The sequence below is a fragment of the Mastigoproctus giganteus genome, chromosome 7 (assembly GCF_048544385.1).
Source record: "Mastigoproctus giganteus isolate SK-2022 chromosome 7, ASM4854438v1, whole genome shotgun sequence".
In the NCBI taxonomy this organism is placed as follows: domain Eukaryota; kingdom Metazoa; phylum Arthropoda; class Arachnida; order Uropygi; family Thelyphonidae; genus Mastigoproctus; species Mastigoproctus giganteus.
Window position 1 is genome coordinate 183,135,654 of NC_143581.1, and position 27,707 is coordinate 183,163,360.

General features: G+C 37.4%; 1 protein-coding gene across 2 annotated transcripts in view; it reads left to right on the forward strand.

The window, feature by feature from the left end:
* The first annotated feature begins 21,438 nt into the window (after positions 1-21,438).
* Positions 21,439-27,707, forward strand: part of mRpS16 (mitochondrial ribosomal protein S16) — a 28,073-nt gene continuing 21,804 nt past the window's right edge. Inside the window, exon 1 of one of the 2 annotated variants that reach the window (XM_090377227.1) lies at positions 21,439-21,551. The gene's annotated coding sequence lies outside the window, so the exon portion shown is untranslated. Of the gene's footprint in view, positions 21,552-22,225; positions 22,340-27,707 lie in introns of those variants that run through there. The other variant, XM_090377228.1, reaches the window with a different exon arrangement.

Genomic DNA, 27,707 nt, shown 5'->3' on the forward strand with positions numbered 1-27,707 from the left:
TAGGCTGACTAAGCAGTCACCGACCATACCTGCCCACACATTTATTGCGAAGCAATGTTGTGCTGCATGGGGGCGCACACCGTGTGGGTTGTCGTGAGCCCACACATGAGCATTGTGCTGATTGAATAAGCCTTCCCAAGTGAAATAAGCCTCATCCGTGAACAATACATAGGCTGGAAAATTCAAGTCTTGAACACTTTCTTGGAGAAACCACTGCACAAAAGCCACACATGCAGGATGATCTTGAAGGAGCAGTAACTGAACCCTATGGAGATGAAAGGGGTGTAAGGAATCGTTGTACCAGACATGCTGTACACTGCAACGAGACACTTCTAAGGCAACAGCACTTTTGCTGGTAATAGGATTATTCTGGACGCCATTCAACACACTTTCTTCCATGGCGGGAGTTCGCGTTGAACGTGGTTTGCTCGCAATACTCTTGTTACTTCTAAATGACCCATAATCGCACAAATTTTGATGCACACGCGCAAACAAACGGTGCTCCGGTACATGTCTGTCTGGGAAGCGTTCTCCATAAATTCGTTGAGCGGCTCGTCCATTGCTCTCTGCTAATCCATACACTAGGTGCATGTCTGCCAGCTCACAGTTCGTATATCGATGCATGCTCTTTCGTGCGGCGACTACCACGCCATCTACTGACTTTTCGGTTATGGGTTCCTATGCGATTCACATTCCTTTAGATGTTACCTACCTCCCCTACCCCCCCCAATTTAGAACTAGCAGCAATAGTGGTTTAACGTAATTTAGAACCGCTATTGCTGCTACATGAAATAATAAGCATCTGTAGTATTAATAATTATTGTATTAACATATTAAAAATAAGAAATTGCACAATTATGGATGCTTTACTTCAAGGGAGGCACTGAGAAAATTTTACAGGTCAAGGGAGATGTGAGCTCAGAAAGTTTGAGAACCGCTGCATTAAGGGCAAGTTGCTATAATGGATAAAAGGATGGTTGAGTGGAAGAAGACAGAGAGTGATAATCAATGGGTACTGCTCTACGTGGACTAATTTTATTAGTGGTGTCCCTCGGGGTTCAGTGCTGGGCCCATTGTTATTTTGTGTATTTATCAATGATATCGATGAAGGTATATTAGGCTTAATGTCCAAGTTTGCAGATGATACAAGGGTTGGCAGGGTTGTTAATGACAATGAAGACAGTATGCTACTGCAACTGGTTCTGGAAAAGTTGGGTAAGATGGGCTGAGAAGTGGCAACTGAAGGTTAACATTGACATGTGCAAAGTACTGCATATGGGTAGCAGTAACTCCGGGGAAATGTACCAGCTATGTGGTGCTACACTTATGGTAGTGGAGAATGAAAGAGAGACCCGGGGGTAATTGTGCAGTCAGATATGAAGTTTTCTGAGCAGTGCAGACAGGTGCCAGAGTAGGTCATGGGGTCTTGTCAATCGTATACAAGAATTTTGCGAGCAGGGATAAGGAGGTGATTATCATCTTTTATAGGCCACACCTTGAGTACTGCATACAGGTCTTGAAGTTTCATTTTAAGAAGGATGTAGAGTTGCTAGAAGAAGTACAGAGAAGGGCAACAAGACTGGTGAAGGGAACAAAGGGAGTGCTCTTATGAAGAAAGGTTTAAGTTCTGCAAATTGCAGCATCTGGAGACTAGGCACCTGCGAGGCGATCTGATTGAGGTGTATAAAGGCCTTGAATGGTTCGAGCAGGTTCAATGCTGATGGAATTCTTCCTCTTGCTCAGATTACCTTTTGCTAATGCTAATTACAAACTTGGGAGGCATAGATGAATGGTATAATGGTTAATGATCCTGCTTAGGTTAAAATAAACTGAATGAATATATTTTGCATTTACAAAATATCCATTCAGTGAATATTTTGTAATGTATTTGAATGGATATTTTGCATACCTGAGGGTATTTATAGGGATGGGGGATGCTAAAAATATATTAAATTACAGGGAGCTAAATGATTTTGTGTCAACTGAGAGGAAAGTGGAGGAGAAATTGTTGAAGCTAAATTTAAATAAGGCACTGGAACCCATAAATAATATTAGAGGCAGCAAAAAAAGTTAGCAAACCTTTAGCCATAATTCTGAGGGCATCCTTGGATTCAGGGGAGGTTCCTATGGGCTGGAGATGTGTGAACATATCTCCAATTCACAAAAGAGACTCAGAGGGTGATGCGAGTAATTACAGATAATTACTCATGTGTCACCTGGCACCTCCATAGCCAGGTGGGAAGGAGTAGAAGTGCGTAGCACACGCTTCTTGATTAGACCGGGGTTCGAGTCCGTTACCACCAAATATGGAGGATGCGGAAGGTCAGGGAATGACCACCACATATCCCCAGCCCAGATAAAGGGTGAGGGTTGGCATCAGGAAGGGCATCCAGCCATAAAAATTTCATGCCAAAACAGTAAAAATGCTGATATAATGGGAAAAAGGTGAGGACAAAAAAAAAAAAAAAAACTCGTGTCACCTTGAACAGAAATCAACACAATTACTCATGTTGACTTCTGTTCCAGGGGGAAATTATTATTATTATTATTATTATTATTATTATTATTATTATTACTAGACATATAGTGCAGAGGAAGCTGCAGCTTATGCAGCACCAGCCAAAAAAAATTTCTGAGTTACCCTGAGAGAGAGAGAGAGAGAGAGAGAGAGTGAGTCAGAAGTAGAAGGGAATCACCAAGAAAGAGAGGAATGATGATATCCAGCTCTGGACCCTGGGTATGCCGAGCCCCTGATTATGGAGTCTTTTGTTAAAGAAGTAGTAATATAGGGCCATCTATACAGGAATGCAGTCATACTGCAATCACAGCATGGATTTGTTATGAGGTTGTCTTCTTTTATCAATGTGACTAGATATTATGATGCAGTGAAAAGGAAATGGATTAAAGAATAATTCTGATATCATGTACTTCGATTTTAGAAAAGCTTTTGACACTGTATCCCACATAAAAATTACTATACAAATTGGTGCAGTGTGGAATTAGGTACAAGTTACTGCTTTGAATAAGGAGATTTTTGAGAAGGAGAAGACAGATAGTGGTTATCATGTGCACTGCTCTTTGTGGACTAATGTTATTAGTGGTGTCCCCAAGGGTTCATTGCTAGACCTATTGTTGTTTTCAATATTTATTAATGATATTGGGATATCAAACTTCATGCTAAGTTTGCATATTTTAAAAAGTTTGGCAGAGTGGTTAATGACAGTAGTCAAGGTATGCTACTGTAACATGATCTAGAAAAATTAAGCAGATGGGCTGTATACTGCATATGGGTATGCAGTAATCCCAGAAAAACACACCAACACTGTGGTATAACACTGGGGTTGTGGAGATAAAAAATACCTGGAGGTAATTAGGCAATCAGACATGAAGCCCTCTGACCAGTGCAGACAGGTAGCCAGGACAGCTCATGGGGTTTTGTCAAAAGATATACAGGAATTTTGCCAGCAAAGATAAGTAGATGATCCTGTTGTATAAGGTAATGGTTAGACAACATCTTGAGTATTTTATACAGGTCTGGAGGCCTCATTTTAGGAAGGATCTTGAGCTGTTATAACAGGTGCAGAGAAGAGCAACAGGATTAGTAGTGGGAACAAAGGGGCACGCTTAACAAGAAAGGCTTCTGTTCTGCAAATTGCAGCTTCTGAAAACTAGACACCTGGAAGAAGATCTGATTGTGGTGTCAAAGTATTGAATATTATTATTATTATTATTATTATCATTATTAGCCATATGGTGCAAGGAAGCCTGAGGCTTATGCTGCACCAGCCAGAAAAAAAATTCCCGAGTTACCCTGAGAGAGAGAGAAAGAGAGATTGACAGAAGTAGAAAGAATCACCAAGAATATATTGAGTAAGCTAAATGCTGAAGGCATAAATTTAAAATTGTAGAAGGATAGTTGCAGGATAGATGTGAGGAAATTTGTTTTCAGCCAGCTGGTAGTTGTTACCGGAACAAATTTCCATTTGGTGCTGTGAAAGTGGATAGTTTGAATAAATTTAAAGAAAAACTAGAGAAATTATTGATGGATTCGGATGACTTGGAAACGGTTTTTTTTTTTTTTTTTTTTTGGCCAATGTTGTATAATGTTGCTTTCTTGCATCATTTTCCACTACTAATACTAATATAAATTTAAATTAATAGCATTCATCTAGTAAAAATAAAATTAATCAATAATTTATTGTTGTCAACAAACAATGACACACTTTTTGCCTAAGCCATCTATCTATTGAATACAATACTGAAAAATACTGATCTGAATGAAATAATAAATACATTTGCTACAAATAAGGCTAGAAAAATACAACTTTAAAAAAAAATTGCTTTTTCTTATACTACTTGTTTTTTACTTTTAAATAAATATGTGCTTATTATGTTTTAAATTCATTTTGGAGAATTAAAACAGGCATATTTGTTTTTACTGAGTTGAATGTTCAATATAAAAATTGGGTCTACCCTTCTAAGTCTAATGATTTTTGACCAGTAATAGGCTGAACTGTCAAGCAACATATAATTCAATAGCATCCTACTAATTTAATAACTTTTAGGAAATATTTTCTTAAAAGTGAATGATTTTCACACTTGAATATGTACTCTTTAGCAGATTAACATCCTAGCAAACTGTTTGAAATAAATTTTGTAAATAAAACTCTGCTAAATTTTTAGATATAAGTTTGGATCAGTATTGTGAAACGTTCTGTATATCATTTGCTGTGGCATATTTGTGAGAAATTGACCTTTTACGATGATGTAAAGAACATGAATGGAACAGCACCATTATCAAATAAATCCTACAGTTTTGGGATCTAGCTTAAATAAAGCAAGCACACAGACATAAATATATATGCGTATTCTCAGAAATGTACTCAGAGAAGAGGCTTATAAGAATTTTGGCTTTAATCTTAGCAAATTGATTTGTGTCAGATGTTAAGCTGCTACTCTGTTGCCCACCAAAGAAAAATCTTTGGTGCACTGTGTATTCCACTACCACATTATCATAATAACCAGATCTAACCTTCTAAGATAAAGTTTGTGAAATGTTAAATGCATTCAGCTGGATGCTCATGTCAAATTTTGGTAAAAATATAAAACATACTTACTGAACAAATAAAATGTATAGATAACTTCTTCATTCAGTTTTCAAATATAAGTACAATTTTAAAACTTTTAAATCTATAATGGGTTTAAACTATTAGATATACCTACTCTTTTCATGAAATAGAGCACTCCTTCAGTAACAGCATCACATTTTCATACCATTGATTTGATAATAAGCAAGTAATAAGATATATAGGAATGCTGTATGTGCAATTCAGTTCAAGAATGGGCAAAATGAAAGATTTAAATGACTTTGAACATGCCATGGTAGTTGGCACCAGATATGCCAGTATGATTATCTTGGATGTTTGTTTGTTTGAGTGTGGGCTTTACGGCGCAAGAGCAACATGGCCATAATGCACCTAACTTTGGTAAAGTTTAGTGCTTTTTTTTTTTTTTTTTCAATTGCAGTTAAAGTTTACACTGTGTTATACAGTTCTATCTCTTTAAGGAAAGTGAAGATTATCTTGGAAGCTGCAATAGTGCTGGAGTTTTCACATATGACAATTTTGTGTCTTGGGTGTATTGAGATTGAGCCAATAACCAAAACCAGCCAATGGTGATAGATGGTTGATGCAAGAGTCCAGCAGAATCTGACAACACTTATGCAGTCTAACAGAAAGACTACATCCAATCAAATAATAACCAGCAAAACAGTGGTAACCAAAGAGCCATATCAAAATGAACAACCTATACCTTGTCTTGAATGAGGTAGCACAGCTATGACTGGTTCCATCCCTGTCACCAAAAAACAAGTACAGTTACAATGAGCTCAGTAACACCAATACTGGACAGTGGAGAAATGGAACAACACTGGATGTTGGAGATTGGAAAACTGTTTCAAGGTCTCACGAATCCTGGTTCCTGCTGTTTCCCAGTGACCAGAATATGGTGAAAACAACATGAATCCATGGACCCATGCTATAAGATATCAATGATGCAGGCTAATGGTAGTGGTGTAATGGTATGGAGAGCATTTTCTTGATGCCCTCTGAGCCCCCTTGATACTAGTGGAGCGGCATTTGGATGCTATGGGTTATCTAGAAATTGTTTCTGACCAAGCACATCCCTTCATGGTTGTAGTGTAGATAATGTACCATGTCACAAGGCTAGAATTGTACAGAACAGATTCTAGGAACATGAGAATGAATTCAGCCTACTGTAGTGGTCTTCCCAGTCACTGGATCTCAACTGTCATAGAGATCTGCATTCACCCAATCTGCAAAAACTGTGGGAAGCAATTGAACCATCATGGACCAACATCCCTGTGGCATGCTTTTAACATCTCATTGAGTCCATGCCTCAAAGAATCCAGGCTGTTCTAAAGGCTACAGACCTCTTCACTATTAGGTAGGTGTACCCAATGAAGTGGCCACTCAATGTATAGAATTTTTCTCCTTAAAAGATTTAAATGTTGACATTGCTCTACATGCAGAATAACTGTACATTACTACAGGATATCTCGTAATCTGCCTTCGGCAGGCGAAGGCAGATTACGAGAAATCCTTGGCAAAAGATGCTAAGAAAAACAGCAAGGATTTCTTTACTTATATAAACTCTAAAAGGAAGGGGATGAATCTGATCGGTCCACTTGACATCGATGGTTCGACTGTTGATGATCCTGCTCAGATAGCAAACAAACTGAATGAGTATTTTGCATCTACATTCACACGTGAGGAATTATTAAGGTTTGAAAATGGAAGAAGGTTATCAAATTGTAGCAAGATACTTAATGATTTTGTAATAACTGAGAGCAAAGTGGAAGAGAAATTGTTGAAGTTAAACGTAAGAAAAGCACCTGGGGTGGATGGGATCTATCCAGTTATATTAAAGGAGACGGCAAAGCAACTAAGCAAACCCTTAGCCATAATTATGAGAGCATCCTTGGACTCCTTGCCACTACTACTACTACTATAGTTTACTATCTGCATCTGAACCTTCCCTGCTATATTAGTCCAATAAAAGAATGCAGACAAACTAAAATAAGCTGTAATAATGAGTTGGGAAATAAAAAAAAGAAGGAAATGTTGAATTTGATATAGTAAAAATTGGACCATAAACTAAAGACACAGCATGAGATTATTCCCAGATGAGTAATGCATCCAAAGAATAAATCAAATTTTATAGTGGGTATATGTTTTTTTCAAGGTGGGTATATATATTTTTTTAATCCCTTTAATACCTTGAGGTTATAGCTTATATAAGTTTAAGTGTTTGGGTTTCTTTCATTGATGTAGTATACCTGAGGAAGGTAAAATTTTGGCACTGCTAAAGACAATGATTTACTGGTTAGAATTATTCTGCACTCAAGAGAAACTCAATATTTGAAACATTACACTGGGCAACAGCTAAAATGTTTCAGTAATAAAATTAGACAGTTTCAACTAATATTAATGTGCTAAATATGAATATGACAATTAAAATAGATTAGCTTTATTTTGATGATATTACACATGTCACTTTCAGCACATTTTTGGTCGATTTTTGGGGAAATTTGGCCTGAGGTACAGTTTGTGTGACAACATTTCAGCCATTAGTTCTGAGCCACACTATTTCTTGTCTAAATTTGTCAGTCAGTTTGAGCCAGGCTTCTATCCATGCTACACTTGTTATTGTTGACTGAGCAAGAACTTAAAATTTAGCATGCTATGCAAGTAGTAGTAGTAATGCCAAATGATGCAAGAAAGCAAGCTTACATAGCAGCAGCCAAAAAAAAAAAAAAAAAAACAGTTCACCCATCCATACACTCCAAGAATTTGTCTAGTTCTCCCTTGAATTTATTCAACCTATCCACTTCCACAGCTGCAGATGGAAGACTATTCCAACAATCAACCACCCACTGGCTGAAGGCCAACTTCTGCACATCTATCTTGCAACCATCCTATGGAAAGAGCCTTCAGATTACATAACGGACTGTCATTTTTGTATGGTGCCACCCCTTCAGCAGGGATTTCCAAGAAGAAAACGTGAACCATAAGCTTCCTGAATGTACCATCTGCTATTTGACCAGTACCCCATGCAGAAGGACTTCCTCTTCATGAGCAAATATGTTTTAAAATCTGATGAAGAGTCAAGTGATATGGCCGAGATAAATCATCTGAACCATCCACATCAACAAACAGATTCTGATTTTATTTCCAATTTCCCCTCTTCAGAGCCACACAAAATTACGTAAAATGAAATGATCTTATCAGAGATCTTGATTTACCAAAAAATAAAGCAGAACCTTTAGGCTCAAAACTGCAACAGTGGAACTCCTCCAAGATAATGTTAAAGTGTCTGTATACCAGTGCCACCAAAAGGATTTAACCCAGTTTTTTAAAATGGAAAATAACTTTTTTGCCTGCACTGATATCAATGGTTTAATGGACTCACTTAATACTGACCACAACCCTCAAGACTGGAGACACTTCACAGATCCTTCTAAATTGATTTTAAAAGCAGTGCTACTACATAATGGCAAGATACTACCATAAATTCCAATATGCCATGTAGACCATATGAAGGAATCATACAATAACATGAAGCTTCTTATTGAATCCATCAACTACAAGTACAACCAATGGCAAATTTGCAGTGACTTAGAAGTTATTGTCATACTGTTAGGAATGCAGCAGGGAAACACAAAATTTTTGCTGTGTTCTTTGCAAATTGGCCAGTAGAGCATGGTCTTCTCATTACACAAGAAAAGGCTTGCCATCAAGGCAATCACTCAATCCTGGGATAAAAAAAGCCCATTACAGTTCACTAGTTGAGACAAGCAAAATCCTGTTACATCCCCTACACAAAAATTGGGACTTATTAAAAAGATTTGTTAAGGCCATGGATCAAGATGGACCAGCTTTCAAATACCTCGATGAAAAATTTCTAAGACTTAGTGACGCCAAAATAAAGGCGTGTTCATTGGCCCAGAGATACAGAACCTTCTCACGGACAAAAACACTTTGACCAGATCCTCCATGGTGATGAGAAAATGACCTGGGATGTTTTTAAACTTGTACTAACAAACTTTCTGGGAAACAACAAATCAGATAATTATAAACAGCTTGTGAGAAACCTTCTATCATCATACCATAAATTAGGCTGCAACATATTAAAAATACTTTCTTCACTCCTATTTGGATTATTTCCAGGCAATTGTGGTGCATTAAATGATGAGCATGGCAAGAGATTCCATCAGGACATCTCGGCAATGGAGAAATGATACCAAGGCAAATGGAACTCTACAATGCTAGTTGACTATTGCTGGACTGTGACAAGAGATGCCCCAGATATGCGGTATCAATGACAAATGACAGGCAAAGAAGAAGAATGAAATGTGAATCAAGTGATTTTATGTATTTTGCTGATCAATATGATTTAATATTTTTTCCAATAACTAAAAATGTGTCAATTCTTATCATTTTAAACTGTTTTATAAAGTTTTTATAATATAACATGTTTTTCTATATAAGATATATTAAAACAGTACAGTGCATGTTCTTTATTTATCCCATTTTACATCTACCTACTGTATTTAACAGAATATAAGACAAGCAGGTATTTTTAAAACTTGAGCAAAATAAAATTTTTAATGCTGATTTCTCAACTCTGCACATACAAAAAATACAGAAAAAATACTTTCATCAAAGAAACAAAAAAATATTGAAAACTTGTCCAGTGTTATTTATTCGTGTTGCAATTTATGTCATTAAACTTAATAACAATAAAGATCAATGTTTTTTTTACTTAAATCTTCAAATATATATACAGACATACTATAATTCGGAAGGAAGTCAAATCATCACTTTGGATTTTTTGTCTGGAAAGCAATTCAGAGAAATTTACATGGTTATTTATCTTGTGCAATCAAACATGCATGTTTAAATATTTGCTTGAGATTCCACATTAGTACTTCTAGTGTAGAACTATTTATTATTTTTTTTGTTTGAAAGAAGTGCCGTCACATATAACATGCACCTACTGTTTGGAAAGGCCCAAGTTTGAATACTATCAATGTGCATGGTGGTGGTGGTCACATATGGTACAAGAAAAAAACCCTCCTACATCACCTGTCCATCCCCTCCAATAATTTGTCTAGTTCTTTCTTGAATTTATTCAAACTATCCACTTCCACAACAGCAGATGGAAGTTTTTTCCAACAACAACCCACTGACTGAAGGCAAACCTCTGGACATCTATCCTGTAACCATCCTTCCTCAATTTGAATTTATATCTCCTCATTCGTGTAGTCTGTGCAAGAGAAAGAATCCCATCAGCACTGAGCTTGCTCAATTCATTCACACCCTTAAACTCCACAATCAGATCACCTTGCAGGTGCCTAGTCTCCAGATGCAATTGCAGAACTGAAGCCTTTCTTGTTAAGCTCACCCTTTCATTCCCTTCACCAATCTCACTGCCCTTCTCTGTACTCATTCCAGCAGACCTACATCCTTCCTAAAATGAGGCTTCCAGACCTGTATGCAGTGTCGAAGGTGCAGCCTAACCATTGCCTCATATAGCACGATAGTCACTTTCTTATTCCTGCTAGCAAAGTTCCTGTTTATCATTGACAAAACTCCATGAGCTGTCCTGGCTGCTTATCTGCATTGCTCAGAGAACTTCATATCATTGTCATACCATCAGTGTGGCCACTCAGTGATTATTTTCATCCCGAGACTGAATTAGTCTCAGGAAGATGTATAGGGCTTTTTCCACGGATTCATGTTTTTCACCATTCAAAACAAACAATTTGACCATTAAAACCCATACGAGCTATCATATTACAAAGAAATATCTACCTATTTAACTTACAAAATCAGCTGGATATCATCATTCTTCTCTTTCTTGGTGATTCCTTTCTACTTCTCTCTCTTTCTCAGGGTAACTTGGGAATTTTTTTTTTTTTTTTTTTGGCTGGTGCAGCATAAGCCTCAGGCTTCCTTGCACCACAGGACTAATAATAATAATAATAATAATTAGGGTTGCCACATATCAGGCTTAAGCAGATAGTCTGGTTTTCCGAAAAAGCATCCCTTTACAGATGTCAGTTGTCTGGCTTTCCAAGTTGATATAAAATAAACAAATTCAAGTGAACAGTTTATGGCAGTTCTGTCAGATTCCTCCAAGTTAGGCTCATTCTGAGTGTATTTATTCTAAAGTTTGTCTTCATGCAATTTCTTTCTTTTGGAGTACAGTGCATATCAACTGTCAATTGATGCTTTCACATACACAGTGTAGTCTCCTTTCTGTTCGAACCACAGCAATTGCATGCACTCTCACGTGTCAAGTGTATAATATAATGGTTAGCAAGCTTTACATTACTGCTAAGTGTTATACAGGGTTGTTAAAATTAAAGTATCCATATGTATAGGGCTCTGGAGTGAGTTCTAAGGCTTGTACTGAAGAGAAATTTGGACAACAGGTACAATAAACAATGCGCTCGCCATTTATTGGAAAAAAAAATTAGTTAAAAATTTTTGTCACTATATGGTGCTGTGGCAATACAAATCACTTGAACAGCACTACGATTGTTCAATGTGACCTCTATTTTTGTAAACTACAGTTTCCATTCGAAGAACAGCATTTTTTACAGCAGAAAGTAACATGTCAACTGGAATAGCCAGCACATGACTTCTAATGCTGTCCTTCAGATCTGCCAGAATTTGACATCCTTCCCTATACACCTGGTTCTTCAAAAAACCCCACAACCAGAAGTCGCATGGGGTGAGGTCCACTGATCAGGGTGGCCAAGATGTGTGGAAACAACGGCTGATGACCCATTTTTCTGTAAAATGTTGCTTTAGCAATCTTTGGACACAACGGTGGGTGTGGTGTGGCGCACCATCTTGCATGAATATGGTATCCTGAAGGCACCCACGTTGATGCAGCTCTGGTATTGCGGAATTTGCCAACGTTTCATAATATTGTTGTCCAGTGACGGAGCAGGTGCGGGGTCCAGTCTGTGTTACCTGTTCAGAAAAATATCGCCCAATCATCAATGTGGCCATAAATCCACACCACACTGTCACTTTTGGAGAATGCAATGGGATCTCTTGGATAACTCGAGGGTCTCCTGTTGCCCAAATGCAACAGTTGTGCATATTCACTTGTCCATTTAAGCAGAAGTGGGCTTCATCACTCCAAAGGATGTTCCATGGCCAAGTGATATCCACTGTCATTCACACCAGAAACTGAAGTGCGTTTGTGAAACAAATATCTGCATCACCATGCTTTAGCTGCTGTAGCATGTGCATCCTGTAAGGATAGTACCACAACACCTGACACATTACTAGTCTTACAGTGAAAAAATGCATGTCCACTTCACGAGAAACAGCTGACACACTTGCACTACCATATGGAGATTGACTTGATAAATCCACGACAGCCATAGCCGCATCTTCAACATGAGAGGAGTCCACTCGTTTTCAACCTCTACCTGGTTGAACACCAAGAAGTCCTGTTGCTTCAAATTTTGCAGACAGCACAAACAGTCATAGGTTCACACCTTCTGCACTTCTGACACTGAATTCTCTGATAGCCCCAGCTGCATTTTTGCTGTTCTGATAGTACAATTTCACTAATAGTGCCTTTTCCTGCAATGTTGTTGGCATTGCTGCTGTAGTGCAGGCAAACATCTACTGTATGATTTTGAAGAGACTGCTTTGCTTTTATTAGTATTAGTAGAGGCATATGATGCAAGAAAGCAAGCTTATGCAGAATCAGCCAAAAAAAAAAAGAAAGAAAAACCCACTTCCATTTCACCCCTCCATTCATTTGAAATACCTGTCCAGCTGAGCCTTAAATTTATTTAGGCTATCAACTTCCACAACAAAGGACGGAAGTCTGTTCCACCAACGAACTACCCGCTGGCTAAAGGCAAATTTCCACACATCTATCCTTACTCAACCTGAATTTATGCCCTCTCAGGTGATTATTCTGAGCAAGAGGAAGAATCCTATCAGCATCGAGCATGCTCAAACCATTCAAGGCTTTATACACCTCTATCAGATCATCTCGCCGGTGCCTAGTCTCCAGACACTGTAATATACAAAACGTAAGCCTTTCTTCGTAAGAGCAACCCTTTGTTCCATTCACTAATCTTGTTGCCCTTCTCTGTACTCGTTCCAGCAGCTCTACATCCTTCTTGAAATGAGGCCTCCAGACCTGTATACAGTACTCAGAGTGTGGCCCGACCATTGACAAGGGAATAATCACCTCTTTATCCCTGTTGGAAAAATTCCTGTATATCATTGACAAGACACCATGAGCTACTCTTGCAGCCCGTCTGCACTGCTCAGAGAACTTCATATCTGTCTGCACAATTACCCCCAGGTCCTTTTCATTCTCTACCACTGTCAGTGTAGTACCACAGAGTTGATACATTGCTCTGAGGTTGCTGTTTCCCATATGTAGTACTTTACATTTGTCAATGTTAAACTTCATTTGCCACCTCTCAGCCCATCTGCTCAACCTTTCCAGATCCTGTTGCAGCAGCATAGCGTCAGTAGTGTCCTTAACAACCCTGCCAACCTTTGTATCATCTGCAAACTTGGACATTAAGCTTGATATACCATCATCAATATCATTTATAAATACAGAAAACAATAATGGATCCAACACTGAACCCTGAGGGACTCCACTAATAACATTAGTCCACGATGAGCAGTGTCTACTGATTACCACTCTCTGTCTTCTCCCCCTCAACCATCCCTTTATCCATAGCAGCAATTTGCCTCCAATGCCACACTGCTCCAATTTGTGCAGCAGTCTTCCTTGTGCAACAGTATCAAAAGCCTTTCTAAGATCCAAATATATAATATCAAAGTTATTCCCTACATCCAGTTCTTTTGTGACTGCATCATAGTATCCAATCAAAGTGGTCAGGCAATTATACAGTACAGTAGAGCTGAGTAGTGGCACTGTGGCTATAACTTACTTTATTTGCATATGTTATGTAACGTAAGTTATGTGCTATTCAGTCACACAGTGCCATATGGTGACAAATTTTGTAACTAATTTTTTTTTCCAATAAATGGTGAGTGCATTCTTTATTGTACCTGTTGTCCAAATTTCTCTTCAGTACGAGCCTTAGAACTTGCTCCAGAGCCTTCTACATAGGGATACTTTAATTTTAACAACCCTGTACTTAGTGTTTTATTGTTTACTGTGTGCCCATATTAAAAATGCCGAAATGATCAGCATCATACTCAGAACTATAGGTAAAAGAATACCCTTGAGTGAAAATCAGTAGCAAAGGTCAACATTATGCATACTGTTTATTGTTGTTGCTATTTGGTTTTTAGGAGCATTAGCAACTAAGGCCATATTGCTCCGGGAGATGCGGTGGTCATACCCTGACCTTTCCGCATCCTCCGTATTTGGTGGTGACGGGCTCGAACCCCGGTCTAATCAAGAAGAATGTGCTACGCACTGCTGCTCCTTCCCACCTGGCTACGGAGGCGCCTTACTACTACTACTGTTTATTGTTTAGGTGCCATACTGAAGTATTAAATAAAGGAAATGATGACTTTATCAAGCACTGTAATTGAAAAACAAGCTGGATCAAAGAAATACATCAAATTTTCATAACATAGTTGTTTTTTAAATATTATATATTTCCAAAATATTAAAAAAATTTTTATAATTATTGTTATATTTCCAAAATCCATATTTCATACTGAAAAAACTGACATCCTCCTTTTTGGATTTAGGGTTTCCAGGTTTCTGATCTCTGAGCTTGCTGTCTGGTGAGCAAATCAAGTAAATATCAGACTTGTGTTTGGTATTTGCTCAATTTGTTTGTTTAAAATTTGTAACATAAATTTTGCATCCATTGCAGCTGTTTAGGCTGAATTGTATTCTGTAATTTTTACTTTTCTCACATAGCTAAAATAATAAAAGTTCAGTGAAATTTCAATTTCTATGGACAGAAAATAAAAGTTTTTCTGTTGTATCTGTGATACATTTGCACATCTCCAATCTGTCGGGACTTCCCCTGAGTCCAAGGATGCTCACATAACCCCAGGGGATCACATCTGGTGGGTATGGGCTTGGCAAACCCAGGGTCCTGAGCTGTATATCATTATTCTTCTCTTTCTTGGTGATTCCTTTCTACTTCTCTCTCTCTCTCTCTCAGGGTAAATCAGTAATTTTCTTTTTTGGCTGGTGCAGCATAAGCCTCAGGCTTCCTTGTACCATATGGCTGATAATAATAATGTCATTATTCATGGTTCCAGTTTTTGTGGGTCACCTGGAAACCCTAAGAAGAATTGGCAACTACCTGCACTGGTCCTATATTGAGAATGTACTTAATTAAATTCTGTCATTAAGAAAATTAGTATTTCTCCCCCCCCCAAAAAAAAAATATTTTTGTTATCAATAAAAATGTGATTAATGATGAATTTTGGGTTGAATATTCCTGTATACCAATTATGCTCTTTACTAGAATTAAGTTTTTCTCCCCTTTAAATAAGCAATAAGCAAATGCTTTTGTCATTTTTATAAATATTTTTCGCCAGACATATATTCATATTATATACAAGGAAACAGCTCATGGCACCTTGCATTAGTGTATGCAAGATATGCTGCTAAAGTCTGAACAATGGAAGGAACTAAGCAACCCAGTGACCTATAATAATAGCAATTAAGCCTAAGTATAATTATTCTTTGCCTAAAAACAAAATTTCTGATTTGGTGGTCTGCAACTTAACCTCTTGACGTTTAATCTATATCTCTTATGTTTTTGTTAGATCTGAGAAAGAACCTCCTGTTCCCAAAGCATTTAGTTTAAAAAATATACATATATATATATTACACCACGGTGTAAATACAATTTTTTACCCTTCCAAAACATACCATACAAGACTAAGGGGTGGTTATCAGCAGTATCCATTGGGCACAGCTCCAAGGTCCTATGAAAAATTTTTAAGAAATCCTAGATGACTCAAAAAAAAAACTCCTGCTTATAATTTGCTTTAACTGAATTACATTACAAGAGCTTTTTATTACAATAATATAAATGTTGAAGACTTATAATAACATTATGGAACCTATACATTTTAAACAATGCAAATATTTATATCTTTATCTATGTGGGCCCACAATTACAAGAATGCTTAGAGCTTACAAAGACTTTAATCTGCCCTGGGCAAGTAGATGAACCAACACCAAAACCTTTACAATTACTTGTCAAGTCTTTAAAAGGGCAACCTTTTCACAATGGATAAAACCTGGCACTTGCAGTATGAGCCATTGCAGTCCTCTGGTTTCGGTGCTGGATCCATTGTTGTTTTATGTATTTATTAATGATATCGATGAAGGTATATCAGGCTTAATGTCCAAATTTGCAGATGACACAGGGTTGTTAATGATAGTAAAGATAATATGTTACTGCAACAGGATCTAGAAAAGTTAGGTAGATGGGCTGAGAAAGGGCAACTGAAGTTTAATATTGACAAATGCAAAGTACTGCATATGGGTGGCAGTAAACCAAGAGAAACGTACCAACTGTGTGGTACTACACTCAGGGAGGTGGAGAATGAAAAAGACCTGGGGATAATTGTGCAGTCAGATATGAAGTTCTCTAAGCAGTGCAGACAGGCTGCCAGAGCAGGTTATGGAGTTTTGTCAATGATATATAGAAATTTTGCTAGCAGACAAGGAGGTGATTATACCTTTGTATAAAGCAATGGTCAGACTAAACCTTGAGTACTGTGTACAGGTCTGGAGGCCTCATTTTAGGAAGGATGTAGAGTAGCTAGAATGAGTACAGAGAAGGGCAACAGGATTGGTGAGAGGAACAAAGGGATTCTCTTATCAGGAGAGGCTTAAATTCTGTCAGTTGCAGCATCTGGAGACTAGGCACCTGCGAGGTGATCTGATTGAGGTGTATAAGGCCTTGAATGGTTAGAGTAGGCTCAATGCTGATGGGATACTTCCGCTTACTCAGACTAAGAACCTGAGGGGGCATAGATTCAAATTGAGGAAAGATAGTTGTAGAATATATATGCTGAAGTTTGCTTTTAGCCAGCGGGTAGTTGATTGCTGGAAATGATGCAAGAAAGCAAGCTTATATAGCATCAGCCAAAAAAGGGAAAAAAAAAAAAAAAAACCCTTCAAATTTCACCCATCCACTCGCTCCAAATGTTTGTCTAGTTATGCCTTGAATCTATTTAAGACAGACAACTTGAGTAGTTGAGACCCGTTAAATTTACGGGTCTCGACTACTCAAGTTGTCTGTTCAACATTGTCTAATAAAGTTTCGAGACTTTAGGACCTCTAATTTTTTTACACTATGTGATATATTAAAGTGATCAGACATCCCGGATTTAGGTCGTTTCCCCGCATTGCATTGTATCGCTGAAAATGTCAGAGATTGGACATGTAGCTTCCATGCTTTTATTATAAATCACGATTTTGCATTTTTTTATTTTATTCTGCATCCTTACGACATATTTTGTCTCATAGATGGGGCAAGTGAGCACACCCAGGGTCCTGAGCTGGATATCATCATTCTTCTCTTTCTTGATGATTCCCTTCTACTTCTCTCTCTCTCTCTCTCTCAGGGTAACTCTGAAATTTTGTTTTGGCTGGTGCAGCATAAGCCTCAGGCTTCCTTGCACAATATCGCTAATAAAAATAATAATTGCAATTTTGCTAATACTTCTGAAGAACTGTACAAAGAAATAGCAAATAATGATAATGAAGAATTATTAAAAAATATTCACTCCGCAGAAAAATATATTTAATTATAGTATTTTTATTGTTAAAAGAACTATGTATTATTATTATTTCACAGAAATACCCATATGATGTGGTATTTCTGTGTAATAAAAAAACAAATACAGGCTATATTTGTTTTTTGATATGAAAACATATGTAGCGGCAACCCACAATGGAAGTAACTGAAGTTTAGCAATGACGTCACACTACCCACGCGACTGATGAGAAATGTGATGTGAAATAGTAATAGTAGTGGCATGTGATGCAAGAAAGCAAGCTTATGCAGCATGAGCCAAAAAAAAAAAAAAAAAATCACACCATTCCCTCCAAATGCCTGTCCAGTTCCTCCTTAAATTTATTCAACCTATCAACTTCCACGACAGATGGAAGTTTGTTCCAGAAATTAACCACCCGCTGGCTAAGGGCAAATTTCCGCATATCTATTCTACATCTGTCTTTTCTTAATTTGAATTTATGCCCCCTTAGGTTTGTAATCTGAACAAGTGGAAGGATCCCATCAGAATTCAGCGTGCTCAACCCATTCAAGGCCTTATACACCTCAATCAGATCACCGCGGAGGTGCCTAGTCTCCAGCCACTGCAATTTGCAGAACTCAAGACACTCTTGGTAAGAGGATTCCTTCATTCCCCTCACCAATCTTGTTGCCCTTCTCTGTACATGCTCAAGCAAATCGACATCCTTCCTAAAATGAGGCCTCCAGACCCGTACGCAGTACTCAAGGCGTGGCCTGACCATCGCCTTATACAGAGGGAAAATCACCTCCTTTTCCCTGCTAGCAAAATTCCTATATATCATTGACAAAACCCCATGACCTGCCCTGACAGCCTGTCTGCATTGCTCAGAAAACTTTATATCTGACTGCACAAATACTCCCAGATCTTTTTCATTTTTTACCACCTCAAGTGTAGTACCACACAGTTTCCCTTTCCCTTTTCCCTTTCTCTTTTCTTTCCCTTTTCTCTCGGGTTACTTCTACTCATATGCAGTACTTTGCATTTGTCAAGGTTAAACTTCAGTTGTCACTTCTTAGCCCATCTGCCCAAATTATCTAGGTCCTGTTGCAGTAGCACACTGCCATTACTGTCATTAACAACCCTGCCAACCTTTGTATCATCTGCAAAATTTGACACTAAGCCTGATATACCTTCATCAATATCATTGATAAATATACAAAACAACAGTGGACCCAACACCGAACCCTGTGGGACTCCACTAATAACATTAGTCCACGAAGAGCAGCACCCATTGATTACCACCCTTTGTCTTCTCCCACTTAACCATCCTTTTATCCATTGTAGCAACTTACCCTTAATACCATTCTGCTCCAATTTGTACAATAGTCTTCCATGCGCAACAGTGTCAAAAGCTTTCCTGAAATCCAAATATATGATATCAAAATTATTTTTTGCATCCAGTTCCTTTGTAACCACATCATAATAACCAATCAAATTTGTCAGACGAGACTTTCCCTTAACAAACCCATGCTGTGTCTGAATTATTGATGCAGTCTTGGCTAGATGATCCTGCAATGGATCTTTAACTAGTGACTCCATTATTTTACCCGGAACAAAAGTTAAACTAACTGGTCTATAATTACTCGTGTCACCCTTAGATCTCCCTTTGCGAATTGGGGATACATTTGCACATCTCCAGTCCGTGGGAACCTCCCCTGAGTCCAAGGATGCTCTCATAATTATGGCTAAGGGTTTGCTTAGTTGCTTTGCCACCTCCTTTAATATAACTGGATAGTTCCCATCCACCCCAGGTGCTTTTCTTATGTTTAGCTTCAACAATTTCTCCTCCACTTTGCTCTCAGTTATTACAAAATCATTAAGTACCCTGCTACAATTTGATAACCTTCTGCCATTTTCAAACAATAATTCCTCACGTGTGAATATAGATGCAAAATACTCATTCAGTTTGTTTGCCATCTGAGAAGAATCATCAACAGTCGAACCATCGATGTCAAGTGGACCAATCAGATTCATCCCCTTCCTTTTAGAGTTTATATAAGTAAAGAAATTCTTGCTGTTTTTCTTAGCATCTTTTGCCAAGGTTTTCTTGTAATCTGCCTTTGCCTGCCTAAACTCCTTTGTGACCTGATTACAGACTAACTTATATCTGCCACAGGCTTCTGAGTCGCTTGATAATTTATATGCATCCCATGCATTTTTCTTCTGTTACGAGTCTCATTAGTTCATTTGATAACCATTTAGGCCTAAACCTTGAACAAAATTTCTTAATAGGTATGAAACTTTTAGTAGATCCACGATTAATTCCTTGAATGCTTCCCACTTAGAAGGTAAAATTAAATAATTTTACTGAATAGTAAAATTAAAGCGATGGAATACGGTAGCCTTGTGGCAATGTTGCCGGCTTGCTGAGAGCTGATCGAGGGTCGATTCCAGCTGCTACCCCTATGGGAATTTTCCCAGGGGCATCGAGTTTGTTATCTCAAACCGTGGTCGTGAGGTTTTTCACCGGGATTGACTCCGGTTTTCCCCTTACAACAGACAAATCGCTTTTCGCGATTATGGGTACACGAAATTTTTATTATTATTAGCCATATGGTGCAAGGATTTTTTGGGTAGAGTTAGGGCCGCGTAGACTAAACTCTGCAGCGTTTTTTCTGCGGACTTTACTCATGAGGGAAGGAGGCTAGTGGGGCAGCCGCGCCACCATCAATTACAGAGGTGGGTTGCGGGCAGTCTATTTAACAGTCATTCTGCTCCTTAAAAAGAATGCATTGCATGCACTAATTTCAACTGCAGCCAAAATCCATCGATTAAAATACGAATAATTATGCTGTTCAGCAAAAATCAATCAATTTTCAGCAGGTGTGCACCTGCTGAAAAATATAAGTTCATTACAAAGGGGGGAAGGTAGTCAATGTGCGTCGAGAATTTCATTTCAGGCGCGGTAGCAAGCGCTAATAATTCACAATTTAAAAGAAAAAAAAAGCACTGTTTATGCGCGAAGAGTGAAAATTTCGTTTCTGCGCATGTCAGCAAGCATAATATCCAGTGCTTCAGCTACGATATATGGATAGCCCATGTGATATATATTCCAAAAGAAAATAATTGGTGTGAAAATAGGAAGGGTCGACAAATCTTTCTTACAGAGCGAAATATAATATTTCCTTAAAATCCATCCACTGGGAAGTGCTATTGCGTGCAGACGAACGGACAAATAAATAATAATTGTATCATTTCTATTAATCCGATTTTAATGATATTTGGAATGCTCAACATATCTTTCTAAAAGGTCCAAATATAAATTTCATGAAAATCCGTAATACAATTGAGTTGTTACATGCTATGGGGCAGCAGGCGTAAACCAGATCCTTAGTACCACAGAGTAGTAAGATATATTATTACTCTGTGTGCTTAGTACAGTATTCCAATGCGGCACATATTTGTGTGTGTGGGGGGGGGGGGTTTATAACACACTAGAAACAATATACGCATTTATTTATTTTTTTATTTATAAAAAATATTCATATACAAAATATAAATTAAATACATATATTTCTTTGAACTAAACAAAAAAAATCACATTGCTTAAAGCCCATCATGTCCATTGCGTTGCTACGAAAGCGCACTTGTTAGAGGATTTTGTAAGCTAGCCTCGAAATCTAGAGATAGCAGTTATGTCGAGGTTGATACATAATGCTTGAATGTGTTTTGTGGCTATGAATGGTGCTTATTTATACCGTGAGTAATTTTGATAAGTTGGCTGTCTAACGATGGAAAAAAAAAAGTAGTAATAGCAGAAATTATTTTTTTTATCGTAGTCTTTAAGATAAATTTATTTTTTTGCAGTTCTCTCTCAGGCGCCGCTGCTTCGTATTAATTGAAGGTCGCATGTTGTATTTCCAACCAGAGTTTAGCAGCACTGTGACAGCATTATTATTATTATTATTAGCCATGTGTTGCAAGGAAGGCTGAGGCTTATGCTGTACCGGCCAAAAAAAGTTTCCGTGTTACTCTGAGAGCGACCGTAAAAGCCCCAAACCGCTGCACTAGCCAACTGAGAGGGTAGTGGAAGAGAAATTGTTGAAGTTAAAACTTCATTTCTTTCGCATAATTATTCATTTAGTGTTAGTATCAGCAACGTGATGCAAAGAAGCAAATCTTATACAACACCAAGCCAGCTTAAAAAAAAAAACACCCTTCTCTTAATTTCCCCATTCATTCTAATAACGCGTTCAACTCTTCCTAAAATGTATCCAAACTCCCCATCTCCACAATGTTAGGTGGAAGTTTATTCGAACAATTGATTACTCTTTAAATGAAAGCGAATTTTCGCAAATCCATTTTGCAACTACCTTTTTTTTTTTTTTTTGTATTATTATTATTAGCCACATGGTGCAAGGAGGTTTGGGGCTTGTGCTGCACTAGCCAACTGAGAGGGTAGTGGAAGAGAAATTGTTGAAGTTAAAAATAAAAGGCCCCTGGGGTGGATGGATCTATCCAATTACATTAAGGAAGGCAACAAGGAGGTAAGCAAACCATAATTATGAAAGCATCCTTGGACTTTTGAGAAGTCCCCAAGGACTGGAGATGTGTGAATGTATCCCCAATTCACAAAGGGGGATTAAAGGGTGATACAAGTAATTACAGACCTGTTAGTTTAAGTTCTGTTCTAGGGAAAATGAAGAAGTCACTGGTTAAATTATTTTTTTATTTTATTTAAATTAAATATTTTAGTTAAATTATTTATGTGGTTACAAAGGAGCTGAATGCAAAAAATAGTTTTGATATCATTTTCTTGGATTTCAGGAAAGCTTTTGATACTGTTGCACATGAAAGACTACTGTACAAATTGAAGCAGTATGGTATTAAGGGCAAGTTGCTACAATGGATAAAAGGATGTTGAGTGGGAGAAGACAAGAGTGGAAATCAATGGATGCTGCTCTTCGTGGACTGATGTTATTAGTGGAGTCCTCCAGGGTTTGGTGTTGGGTCCACTGTTGTTTTGTATATTTATCAATGATATTGATAAGTTTGAAATTTATCATATGCACATTTAATGGCTTGGATGCTTTTGCACTTCTTGTTATTATTTTTTGCTGGATATTTTTCCTCATTAATGTTTTGAATAATTCTGTGTTCTTCAAACTAACACAGTATCCCAGAGATGGGTTATTGTAGGTACATTTTATATTGACATTACCATATATGTGTAACATCTAATATTTTCATACTCTGTACCATTTTAGAATGACTTACTTTCTTCAGCTGTTAGTTGATTATTCACTACACTCAGTGGGTCACCAGTTAATCTGCAACGTAATGAAAACTTATTAAACACCGAATTCTTTATTTTAGCTTTAAAATGAGCAGTCTTTTGTTCAAATTGGTCATTCTCCCTACAAAATATGGCTTTAAAAAAATTATATATATATATTCTTACTGAAGACTATAAAAATATTTGGTAAAGTTTACCGTAATGGGTACCTGTCAGGTGTGCAATGTTAATGCTAATGCACATAGGGCAATTAAGCATTATACGTGCATGAAATTATATTAGTCAGTTTTATTTAATGGTATCTATCTGTAGAGAATTAGGTGTATAAGGACCAAACTAACAAGTTAGTAAAAGTAAACTAGCTTTAGCCTGGAATGCCTCTATAAAATTATATTAATGGAAATTAAAATAAAAAATGATGATGAACAATGAAAATAACAACAAAAAAATGATAATAAACAATGAAAATAAAATTACATCCCTTGTAACATTCTTCCACTTGGTCATCGGTCTGCTATAGACTGATGACCAAGTGGAAGAATGTTATTTTCATTGTTTATTATCATTTTTTATTGTTATTTTCATTGTTCATCATCATTTTTTATTTTTATTTCCATTTTTAATATAATTTTATATAGGCCTTCCAGGCTAAAGCTAGTTTATTTTTACTAACTTGTTAGTTTGGTCCTTATACACCTAATTCCCTACAGATAGATTCCATTAAATAAAATTGACTGATATATATATATATATATATATATATACACACACACACACACACACACACACACACACACATAGAGGGGTGTTTCAAAAATGGTCAATAATTTAAAGGTGAAAAGTATAAACTAAAATAAGCAAAAAAGTCCCAATGAACATCAGGCTGCAAATGAACTGTTTTTGAGATAATGCACGTTTTCTGTTAAGATCCGCCACTAACTATGGGAGCACTCTGGAAGGTTGGTCTGTATTGCTTGTACACGCTGGATATGGTAGGGATACAGTAATTGGTGATGTAAAATTTGCCACACACTGCTATGACTCAGTACACACTCTTGCAGAGCAACCCTCCTTGTTGAAATTCCTAGATTTTGTTCTATTCTTTCTAACACCCTTTCCTCAACATCAGGTGTTATGCTTCCGGGCCTACCTGCTCGTTCTCTGTGCAAAGCACCTATGTTCTCTCAGGCCCCGATTGATGTACCCTGATGACTGTGCACATGTTGGGCTGCCTTCGCCAGGGAAATGCTTCTTGGTACAAACATGCATCCTCGAGTGCACTGCCATTGGCTTTACCATACATGAAGTGCATGTCCATATACTCTTCGTTGTTGTAACCTCTTTCCATGTTGACTATCTTTTAACAAGTACTGGTATGCCTGCTATGCCTCAGAGCATTGGGAAAGGGAGAGAATGAGCCTAACCTAAACAAACAAGTCAGTGGTGGATCCCAACTGTGTACAGTTCACCTTGTCAGTGGTGGATCCCAACTAGAAATGTGCAATATCTCAAAAATGATTCACTTAAGGATCCATGTTTACTAGTCTTTTTTTTGCATATTGTAGTCTGTACAATTCACCTTTAAATTACTGACTATCACTTTTGAAACACTGTGTGTGTGTGTGTTTAATATGATGATCGTTTCATTTGGTACCTGAAGGGTATGACTTTTACACAGGTAAAAATAACTGTAAAAACATTGGTTCCCAGTATACTAATTTCATACATAGACCACATAGCTTTTGCTATATTAAAATAATAGAAAGTTTGCATTCTTTATACTGTGTAGTAACTTGGCACTTCTTTGTCATTTCATTCAGAGCCACCAGATATTTGCTAATTGAGGCCATCCACAATATGATAAAAAAACCAATAGGTCTTGACACTGACTTCATGTTGATCTGATGTTTTAAACAGAATAGCTTTTTGGCGATGTTATTTGTTTAAAAATAGTGTTTCTCAAGGCAGCCATAGCACTTACTCATAGCATTTGGAATTTTTGCTGACTGAAAAATACACAGAAGGACAAAATTTTCATTTTATTCAAGCCTGGCCAGTTCTGTTGCCCATGCACACCTGAAATCCTTAACAAGAAGTACATGCTATGTACATCCATCACTACTAGCAATAGCAAAGGCTCATGATGTAAGAAAGCAAGCTTAAATAGCATCAGCCAAAAAAAAAAAAAAAAACCCTTATTTCACCCATCCACTTGCTCCAAATGTCTGTCAAGTTCTGCCTTGAATCTATTTAAGCTATCAACTTCTACAACGCCAGATGGAAGTTTGTTCAAGCCATCAACCACCCGCTGGCTAAAGATAAACTTCCGCACATCTATCCTACAACCGTCTTTCCTCAATTTGAATTTATGCCCTCTCAAGTAATTATTCTGAGCAAGAGGAAGAATCCCATCCACATTGAGCATGCTCAAACCATTCAAGGCTTTATACACCTCAATCAGATCAATTCGCAGGTGCCCTAGTCTCCAGACACTGAATTTGCAAAACTTAAGCCTTTCTACGTAAGAGCAACCCTTTGTTCCATTCAATAATCTTGTTGCCCTTCTCTGTATTCGTTCCAACAGTTCTACATCCTTCTTAAAATGAGGCCTCCAGACCTGTATACAGTACTCGAGGTGTGGCCTGACCATTGCCTTATACAAGGGGATAATCACTTCCTTATCCTTGCTAGAAAAATTCCTGTATATCATTGACAAGACACCATGAGCTACACTTGCAGTCCATCTGCACTGCTCAGAAAACTTCATATCTGCCTGCACAATTACCCCCAGGTCCTTTTCATTCTCTACCACTGTCAGTGTAGTACCACACAGTTGATATGTTTTGCCGACCGGGCTAGCCAGGTAGGTAAAGTGCCTGCCTGGCAACCCAAAGGTCGCGGGTTTCGATTCCCGCCTTGGGCTTGGATCACAGTAAAATGCAAAAAAACTTTGGAGGTGCATTATGGCCATAGAAGCTAATGCGCCAACAACTAACAAGGAAAAAAAAAAAAATACGTTGCTCTGGGGTTGCTGTTTTCCATACGTAGTACTTTACATTTGTCAATGTTAAACTTCATTTCCCACCTCTCAGCCCATCTGCTCAACCTTTCCAGATCCTGTTGCAGCAGCATAGCGTCAGTAGTGTCCTTAACAACCCTGCCAATCTTTGTATCGTCTGCAAACTTGGACATTAAGCTTGATATACCGTAATCAATATCATTTATAAATACAGAAAACAATAATGGACCCAACACTGAACCTTGAGGAACTTCACTAATAACATTAGTCCACGATGAGCAGTGTCCATTGATTACTACTCTGTCTTCTCACCCTCAAACACCACTTTATCCATAGCATCAATTTGCCTCCAATGCCACACTGCTCCAATTTGTGCAGCAGTCTTCCATGTGCAACAGTATCAAAAGCCTTTCTAAGATCCAAGTATATAATATCAAAGTTATTCCCTGCATCCAGTTCTTTTGTGACTGCATTATTGTGGAGCAGGTGCACACCTTTTGACAGCCTTCCCTGTGTGTTTTCTTTTATAACAGCACATAACTTTGAGGAGGTTGGAATATTATTTCACTGTCATAATACAGTGAAACATATTTATTTCACTGTATTATGACAGTGAAATAAAACCGAGAAATTTCAAAACAGAGTTTAACCGAAGTTTACTCTTAAAACCGATTTTCTCAGACTTAGGGAAAATAATTAAAATCTTATAACACAGGTATTTATTTTATCTTGTGTAGATTGTACAAATCGTAATCAAATCTTTTAAACCAAATCTATCACCTCTTATAGTAAAAAAAAATAAAAAAATTAAAATGTTCCAAAAAAAGTAACCAGCTTGAGATTATACAAAATTACAAATTGTATTCAAATCCTTTGAATAAAAACTATCTTCTTGTATAGTAAAAAAATAATAATAAGCCCTATAATAATAATAATAAATAAATAAAAATAATGTGAAAAAAAACAGCTTGGGGAAATTACTTTACTATTTATTGCTCAGCTTTTTTCTGAAAATGGTCCTTTAAAAAACACAGTATATTAAGCATTTTTCCTGATAGACTTGATCTTATTTTTGTGTTAAAGAGACCAGTGATCGAAAACACTCTCTCAGATTGGACACTTGTTGGTTTAATGGTCAGCAGTGCTCTATAAACTTTCTCCAGCTTTTCACTTCTACTGCTAGTTGCCTCCAAAATTTTAAATTCTATGCTGATTTCCAATTCACTCGGGTATTTTGAAGGCTCTTCAGTTAATCTCTTTATTACACTATCATACTCTAGCATGAGTGTATCTCCAACATCGGAACTAGACAAGTCTTTGTTTTCTTCTAAGAACAGTTCGTTTATTTTCAGTTTCTTCATTCAACGCTAAGACTCCTTCTGAATGTTTTGCAAATAATCTCTGATAAATCTCTTCAGCATGCTTTTTCAAAACTTGCTTACTTGGAAAATCAAAAGTTCTTGAACCTGAATCTTCTTTCCTAAACTTTTTGGGGTTCTGTAGATAGCTCAGCAAAGCCACAGTTTGGCAATTTCGTCTTGCATTGTAACACTGCAAAAGGCTTTGGTGAAACTTTAAAGTAAATGGGTTTTCTGTTGTA